This window comes from Chlorocebus sabaeus, chromosome 13, assembly GCF_047675955.1.
Source record: "Chlorocebus sabaeus isolate Y175 chromosome 13, mChlSab1.0.hap1, whole genome shotgun sequence".
NCBI lineage: Eukaryota > Metazoa > Chordata > Mammalia > Primates > Cercopithecidae > Chlorocebus > Chlorocebus sabaeus.
This window is the reverse complement of record NC_132916.1, coordinates 3,224,559-3,233,717: the sequence shown is the minus strand read 5'-3', so window position 1 is coordinate 3,233,717 and position 9,159 is coordinate 3,224,559.

The following is a 9,159-nucleotide window of genomic DNA, read 5'->3' as shown; positions in this document are numbered from 1 at the left end:
AAAGGGGCATGAACGTCTCACTCAGCGTCACCACTGGACCAGCTCAGATAATAATTAAACATCCCAAACCTGCAATTCTAGCAAAGCATCTCATTGTCAGTGGAGTCCATCCATCCACAAAGGACATTGGAAAGAGTCAAACTGCTCCTTCTCATTGACAAAAACCATGTGTTTAATGTCAGGTCTTCAATGTGCAACGTGTAGTAAGAGCTCATTTCTCCGAGCATACATTCTTGAAGAAATATAAACTTTGTTTGGATGTCAAATTATTTACTAGAAAAAACATTTTTATGAAGGGAAAATAATATACATGAGTCTAAATAGGAGACAGGATTCAAATTTTCATCATTTCACAAAATGCATCTCCATCTGAATTGTCGTGTGATTTTTGTGATAGAGAAGAGAGGGAGGAGCAAGCGAGAGACATCATTCCTGTTAAGCCCTGGCCGTCCTTCTCATTCACGTGCTGCCTGTGGAAAACACGCCTGGGGCTCCCCTGAGGCTGCTCGTGCTGTGTGTCACCCGGATAGTTCTGCAAGCCACTGGCATGCAATAGGCAGTAAACACCGACGTCGTGAATGAACGAAGAAACTACCACAAAGAGGAAACAGAGGCACTTTTGTCCCTGCACGTCATTCTAATCGTGGGAGTGTGTGTCCTGAGGTGTGTGAGAGGTTGTGTGTGTGTCCTGATGTGTGTGAGGGGTTGTTTGTCCTGAGGTGTGTGAGGATTGTATGTCCTGATGTGTGTGAGGGGTTGTGTGTCCTGACATGTGTGAGGATTGTGTGTGTGTCCTGATGTATGTGAGGGGTTGTGTGTCCTGATGTGTGTGAGGGGTTGTGTGTCCTGAGGTGTATGAGGATTGTGTGTGTCTCCTGAGGTGTGTGAGGATTGTGTGTGTGTCCTGAGGTGTGTGAGGTGTTGTATATCCTGAGGTGTATGAGGATTGTGTGTGTCTCCTGAGGTGTGTGAGGACTGTGCGTGTGTCCTGAGGTGTGTGAGGTTTGTGTGTGTGTCTTGAGGTATGTGAGGGCTGTGTGTGTCCTGAGGTGTGTGAGGGATTGTGTGTCCTGAGGTGTATGAGGGGTTGTGTGTCCTGAGGTGTGTGAAGTGTTGTGTGTCCTGAAGTGTGTGAGGGTTGTGTATGTGTGTCCTGAGGTAAGAGTTGTGTTTGTGTGACCTGAGATGTGTGAGGATTGTGTGTGTCCTGAGGTGTGTGAGGACTGTGTGTGATCTGAGGTGTGTGAGGGTTGTGTGTGTCCTGAGGTGTGTGAGGACTGTGTGTGATCTGAGGTGTGTGAGGGTTGTGTGTGTCCTGAGGTGTGTGAGGGTTGTGTGTGTGTGTGATCTGAGGTGTGTGAGGGTTGTGTGTCCCCTGAGGTGTGTGAGGGTTGTGTGTGTGTGTCCTGAGGTGTGTGAGGGTTGTGTGTGTGTGTGTGACCTGAGGTGTGTGAGGGTTTGTGTGTGTGTGTCCTGAGGTGTGTGAGGGTTGTGTGTGTGTGTCCTGAGGTGTGTGAGGGTTGTGTGTGTCCTGAGGTGTGTGAGGGTTGTGTCCTGAGGTTTGTGAGGGTTGTGTGTGTGTGTGCGACCTGAGGTGTGTGAGGGTTGTTTGTGTGTGTCCTGAGGTGTGTGAGGGTTGTGTGTGTCCTGAGGTGTGTGAGGGTTGTGTGTGTGTGTGTGACCTGAGGTGTGTGAGGGTTGTGTGTGTCCTGAGGTGTGTTAGGGTTGTGTGTGTGTGTGTCCTGAGGTGTGTGAGGGTTTTGTGTGTGTGTGTGACCTGAGGTGTGTGAGGGTTGTGTGTGTCCTGAGGTGTGTGAGGGTTGTGTGTCCTGAGGTGTGTGGGGGTTGTGTGTCCTGCGGTGTGTGAGGGTTGTGTGTGTCCTGAGGTGTGTGAGTTGTGTGTGTGTCCTGAGGTGTGTGAGGGCTGTGTGTGTGTGTGTGACCTGAGGTGTGTGAGGGTTGTTTGTGTGTGTCCTGAGGTGTGTGAGGGTTGTGTGTGTGTGTGTGACCTGAATTGTGTGAGGGTTGTGTGTGTGTGTGTCCTGAGGTGTGTGAGGGTTGTTTGTGTGTGTCCTGAGGTGTGTGAGGGTTGTGTGTGTGTGTGTCCTGAGGTGTGTGAGGGTTGTGTGTGTCCTGAGGTGTGTGAGTTGTGTGTGTGTCCTGAGGTGTGTGAGGGTTGTGTGTGTCCTGCAGTGTGTGAGGGTTGTGTGTGTGTGTCCTGAGGTGTGTGAGAGTTGTGTGTGTCCCGAGGTGTGTAACGCTTGTGTGTGTGTGACCTGAGGTGTGTGAGGGTTGTGTGTGTCTTGAGGTGTGTGAGGGTTGTATGTGTGTGTGTCCTGCAGTGTGTGAGGGTTGTGTGTGTGTGTCCGGAGGTGTGTGAGGGTTGTGTGTGTGTGTCCTGTGGTGTGTGAGGGTTGTATGTGTGTGTCCTGAGGTGTGTGTCCTGAGGTGTGTGAGGGTTGTGTGTGTGTCCTGAGGTGTGTGAGGGTTGTGTGTGTGTGACCTGAGGTGTGTGAGGGTTGTGTGTGTGTGACCTGAGGTGTGTGAGGGTTGTGTGTGTGTGTGTCCTGAGGTGTGTGAGGGTTGTGTGTGTGACCTGAGGTGTGTGAGGGTTGTGTGTGTCCTGAGGTGTGTGGGGGTTGTGTGTCCTGCAGTGTGTGAGGGTTGTGTGTGTGTGTCCTGAGGTGTGTGAGAGTTGTGTGTGTCCCGAGGTGTGTAACGCTTGTGTGTGTGTGTCCTGAGGTGTGTGAGGGTTGTGTGTGTGTGTCCTGAGGTGTGTGAGGGTTGTGTGTGTGTGTCCTGAGGTGTGTGAGGGTTGTGTGTGTCCCGAGGTGTGTAACGCTTGTGTGTGTGTGTCCTGAGGTGTGTGAGGGTTGTGTGTGTGTGTCCTGAGGTGTGTGAGGGTTGTGTGTGTGACCTGAGGTGTGTGAGGGTTGTGTGTGTGTGACCTGAGGTGTGTGAGGGTTGTGTGTGTGTGTCCTGAGGTGTGTGAGGGTTGTGTGTGTGTGTGTCCTGAGGTGTGTGAGGGTTGTGTGTGTGTGTCTTGAGGTGTGTGAGGGTTGTGTGTGTGTGACCTGAGGTGTGTGAGGGTTGTGTGTGTGTGTGACCTGAGGTGTGTGATGGCTGTGTTCTTTTCTGTGTTCCTCTCAGGTGCCTCATGGTTTTTGTTCACGGGGAGAGACGTGGCCGGCCCCCCTTCCCTCTCCGTGGGGCAGGCAGCTTCCATCCCCATCTTCACGGTGTCTCCATGCCCCAGAGACTCCGTCATCCCTGGGACACCCAGGGCGTGTCTCTACCCTGGCCTCACAGCACCCTGAGAAGTTTGACCCCGCTGGAAGTTGTAACGTCCTCGAGTTTCTGGAAGCCTTTGTCAGTCATCTCTACAGGTTGGGGAATGAGGCCCAGAATCTCACATTCATTTCCATAGGGTTTTATTTGTTATCCCGAGGATGTGTGAGCTCAGACCTGTCCATCTCGCCATCGAAGCAGGTCCACCCGCATGTTTCCATCACCAGCCATCATCGATGTGTTTCAGGCTTCGCAGCTCCGCTCCTGAGCCTCAGCCGGGGTGGCTCCCCGGGCAGGGTCCCGCTATTCCTCTCTCTGCTGCGGGTCTCTGTGTACTGCTCTTCCAGGCCTGGCCGGGCCATTTTCTTCACTGAGTCTTCCCCAGATTCTCGTCCTGCAGTAAACACGTGCGGCCACGGGTCAGGGCGGAGCCTCCTGGGCATTTGGACTGTGGGGCCCTTCCCTTCTCTCTGATAAGGCCCCATTTTCTGTTCAGCCTCGTGGTGCCTTAGCCGCGTTTCAGGCACCGTCTTCCAGGGGTCTTCTGATCTGAATATTCTGCAGAGGAAACCACGGCACATCTTTCACTCATCTTTTAAAATCAGAAGCCAGTTCCACAGTTGGCTGCTTGAAGTAGCAGCAGACACACTTTTTAAAGTAGCTTAGCTGTTGAAATTTCTGGTTCAAAAGACTAATTTTATAGTGGTGCAGACCCTGACAAAAGAAATCACCTTTTATAAATACCATCACTGCAAATGGGCAATGTGACCGGGGAGTTAGTGAGATGCCATTGAGATTGGAACCCACTTCACTGGAGGTAGCTGAGCGAATTTGAGGATGACTAAATGTGGGAATACTAAGCTAGGGGAAGGGTGCATGTCATCCAAGGAATGATATGAGCTCATACTGTGCCTCAAGTGACACAGATCATAGATTCCAACGAAATACTTGCAACTATGTTGAGTTCCTCAAACTACCACAAAACTCGTATGGTAAAACTTGTGAGAGGAGAAGATAAGAGAGTATGAGCTCTGTGATCGAATCCAAATATGAATTGTAAAATACGCCTTAATACTATCACCAGTAGCTATAGTGTACAATGATAGAACAAAAAGAGAAAGATTTTCTACATTTTCTAGTTGTTCCCTCAGTGGTGCATTTTAGCACTCTCAAAACTCCTCGTTTCTTTAGGATTTTATGAGCTGAGTCTGAATGTTATAAGTGATACAGTCCTTTTTCTTTCTTGCAAGACAGGGTTTCGCTCCATTGCTCAGTCTGGAGTGCAGTGGTGCTATCTCAGCTCACTGCAACCTTGACCTCTTAGGCTCAAGCAATCCTCCCATCTCAGCCTCCCTAGTAGCTAGAACTACAGGTTCACACCACCACACCCAGCTAATTTTAAAATTTTTTGTTGAGACAGGTCTCGCTATGTTGCACTGACTGGTCTCAAACTTCTGGGCTCACGCAGTCCACCTGCCTCAGCCTCTTAAGTACTGGGATTACACACTCTTTAAGCATGTTCTCTGTACAATATTTTGTAAAGGTTAAGAATAAGGAAAGACATTGCCCCTTTAAGCAAACTGGTAAGGCAACATATAAAAACTACTCAATCCACAATAGTGAGAACTTCCATTAATTACATTCTAAAGGTTTTTTGTTTAAAATGAATTGGGGGAGTACATTATGCTCTTCAAGGTAACGAACAGAGAAAAATGTCCAATGATTGTTAGCCATCCCAATAATGTATTTACTCTATGTTGTGTTATTTTGTTTTTGCAGTAGGACCCAAGTGATTAGAAATGATATCACATAGTCAGTGACCAGCTGAGAATGAGTACAGACAGGGGAAGAAGCTAACTTACACCAAAGGGACCTGGGGCCAGGAGACATTTCTAGATAAACCACTCAGCCATATAACATCAACCCATGGCTTCCAATACCAGTGCTGAAGAGGCCACAGAGGAGAGAGAATCCCAAGAAGGCTTTTAACATCTGAAAGTTCTTGTATTACAAGAAGTGGAAAGTTTCTTGATATGTGTATGAAGGCCAAGATTGAGACAGTGGTGCTGAGGGTGGGATGATACCACATTGAGGCTGGGAGTTTTACTTCTTTTAAATCTTTCTGTAGGTATACCTCTGTGGATCCCCACCACTTCTAAACCATAGTTACAAGGCCAATAAATACATAGAACAATGTTCCTACTGCTCGTGGGCCTCATGCTCTTCCTAATAGCTCTATCCGAACCTTTGATTGCTCATGACCTTGTGTCCATATCATGCTATCTGATTATTCATCATTTTTCCTGGATCCCCTTGATATGAAACGTGGATAAAACCATGTTTGAAGAAACATGTTACAGGAAAGAAACTCCAATCTCCAACCTTGGAATCTGAGGATTTGTGTAATTTGGCCTTTACACAGAATTATGTAATCTGGGGCAAGTCCTTTACGACTGTATTTGAACCCAATTTTATTGCCCCTCTTAGGTCTAAACTCTCAGCTGTGAGTACTAATTTTTGGCATGATGGTGAGGTGAAACAACAGAGGCCCATGGCACATCATTGCAGAGTATCCATTAGACTTTCGCAAGTCAGCAGTCATGGATTTCAGGATCTGACTCTTGTCATCATGGGAGACCTCAGGATCTGACTGTTCGTCATCAAGGGAGACGTCAGGATCTGACTGCTCGTCATTACAGGAGACGTCAGGTACAGCTTAACAATTAGCCAAGGGGTTCATCTTACAGATACCTCTAATTACTGCTTTAGCTAAAAAAAAAAACCAACCAACCAACCAAACAAACAAAAACCATGAAAGACATGGGTTTCCTGCATCATATGAACCCATAGTAAATATTCTGCGACCTGATACTTATGCAGTCAGAGCTCTGTTAGCCAAAACTAAATAATTGCCAGAAAAATGAACACTAACATTCATAATACTATTCTGTAAATACTACAAAATCATGGGACTTTTGAGTCATCAGTGAAGGTAGAAACTTAACGCAACATGTTTCTATTCTGTTCCTTGTTATTTTGTAATTCATTAACTGTAAACTAACCGACAATCTCCAGTGCCCAGCACTGTGCAGGCCGTTGCAAGACTTAAAGACGAGTACGGCATGTGGTCCTGGGTGCCTGAGAAGTCAGGGCATAGTGAGAGAGATGAAGAGACTGCACTAGGACAATTAGCATCTAGATATTAGTAGCATGGTGCTGAGCAGAGTATTTACACAAGAGGGGACACCTTTCCAGGTCTTGAGCTGAGGCAGCTTTCTGTGGGATCAGAGAGAGGGAAGGGATATTTCCAAAGGAAGGTGGTCAACCAAAGCCCAGGAGGAAGCAGTGGGTGCCTCCTCACCTGTGATTCTGCACCTGTGCTTCCTCACCTGTGCCTCCTCACCTGTGCCTCCTCACCTGCACCTCCTCACCTGTGCCTCCTCACCTGCATCTCCTCACCTGTGCTTCCTCACCTGTGCTTCCTCACCTGTGCTTCCTCACCTGTGCCTCCTCACCTGCGGCTCCTCATCTGCACCACCTCACCTGACTTTCTCATCTGTGCCTCCTCACCTGTGTCTCCTCACCTGTGTCTCCTCACCTGTGCCTCCTCACCTGCATCTCCTCACCTGTGCCTCCTCACCTGCATCTCCTCACCTGTGCCTCCTCACCTGTCTTCCTCACCTGTGCCTCCTCACCTGTGCTTCCTCACCTGCATCTCCTCACCTGAATTCCTCACCTGCGCCTCCCCACCTGCATCTCCTCACCTGTGCCTCCTCACCTGTGCCTCCTCACCTGCATCTCCTCACCTGTGCCTCCTCACCTGTGCTTCCTCACCTGTGCCTCCTCACCTGTGCTTCCTCACCTGTGCCTCCTCACCTGCATCTCCTCACCTGTGCCTCCTCACCTGCATCTCCTCACCTGTGCTTCCTCACCTGTGCCTCCTCACCTGTGCTTCCTCACCTGTGCCTCCTCACCTGCATCTCCTCACCTGCGCCTCCTCACCTGCATCTCCTCACCTGCATCTCCTCACCTGTGCCTCCTCACCTGCATCTCCTCACCTGTGCCTCCTCACCTGTCTTCCTCACCTGTGCCTCCTCACCTGTGCCTCCTCACCTGTGCCTCCTCACCTGCATCTCCTCACCTGAATTCCTCACCTGCGCCTCCCCACCTGCATCTCCTCACCTGTGCCTCCTCACCTGTGCCTCCTCACCTGCATCTCCTCACCTGTGCCTCCACACCTGCATCTCCTCACCTGTGCCTCCTCACCTGTCTTCCTCACCTGTGCCTCCTCACCTGTGCCTCCTCACCTGTGCCTCCTCACCTGTGCCTCCTCACCTGCATCTCCTCACCTGACTTCCTCACCTGTCTTCCTCACCTGTGCCTCCTCACTTGTGCCTCCTCACCTGTGCTTCCTCACCTGTGCCTCCTCACCTGTGTCTCCTCACCTGCATCTCCTCACCTGTGCCTCCTCACCTGACTTCCTCACCTGTGTCTCCTCACCTGCATCTCCTCACCTGTACCTCCTCACCTGCATCTCCTCACCTGACTTCCTCACCTGCGCCTCCTCACCTGCGCCTCCTCACCTGCACCTCCTCACCTAAGCCTCCTCACCTGACTTTGTCGCTGCACCTCCACACCTGACTTCCTCACCTGCGCCTCCTCACCTGTGCCTCCTCACCTGCGCCTCCTCACCTGCATCTCCTCACCTGTCTTCCTCACCTGTGCCTCCTCACTTGTGCCTCCTCACCTGTGCTTCCTCACCTGTGCCTCCTCACCTGTGCCTCCTCATCTGTCTTCCTCACCTGTGCCTCCTCACCTGTGTCTCCTCACCTGTGCCTCCTCATCTGTCTTCCTCACCTGTGCTTCCTCACCTGTGAGGAGCTGTGCAAAGACTATTTGGATGGGAGAGGAGCTTTTCTTTAGGATATAAACCTGGAGGTATAGCGTGGGTTGGATGATGGTCCTTTCAAAATTCAGACCCTCAACCTTGGACTTGGCATGATCGTCAGTAGGAATGATTTTAAGTTTAGCATGATGAAATCTGTAGATTATAACAGATGATTCTGGCAGAAGCATATAAATAAATTGGAAGAGGAAGAGAGAGAAGCTGAGCCCAGTTGGGAAGCCATTTAGTAACCCAGTCATGAGGGAAGAAGACTTAAGCTACCAAGTTTACATATTTAGTCCATAAAATGTGTGACAGGCAGAATAATGGCCCCCACATTCTAATCCCTGGAACTTGGAAATATGTCAGCTTACAAAGGGGACTGTGAGGTGATGAAGTCAAGGCTCTCGAGATGGAGAGGTTATCCTGGATGATCTGGGCAGGCTCAATGTCATCACTAGGGATCTTTACATGAGGGAGGCCAAAGGGTCAGAGTCAGAGAGACGATGTGACAATGAAGGCAGGGAGGCCAGGCGCAGTGGCTCATGCTTGTCATCCCAGCACTCTGGAAGGCCAAGGTGGGGGGATCACTTGAGGCCAGGAGTTTGAGACCAGCCTGGCCAACATGGCGAAACCCTGTCTTTACTAAAAATGCAAAAATTAGCCTGGTGTGGTGGTGTACTCCTATAGTCCCATCTACTCAGGAGGCTGGAGTGGGAGGATCACTTGAGCCCAGGAGTCAGGGGCTGCAGTGAGCTGAGATTGTGGCACTGGACTCCAGCCTAGGTGAGTGAGTGAGACCCTGTCTCAACAAAGAAATAAGGAAGGAAAGAAGGAAGGAAGGAAGGAAGGAAGGAGGGAGGGAGGGAGAGGGGGAGGGATGGAGAGAAGGAAGGAGGGAAGGAAGGAAGGAGGGAAGGAAGGAAGGAAGGGAAGGAAGGAACGAAGGGAAAGAGATAAAAAGAAGAAAGAAAAAGAAAGAAATA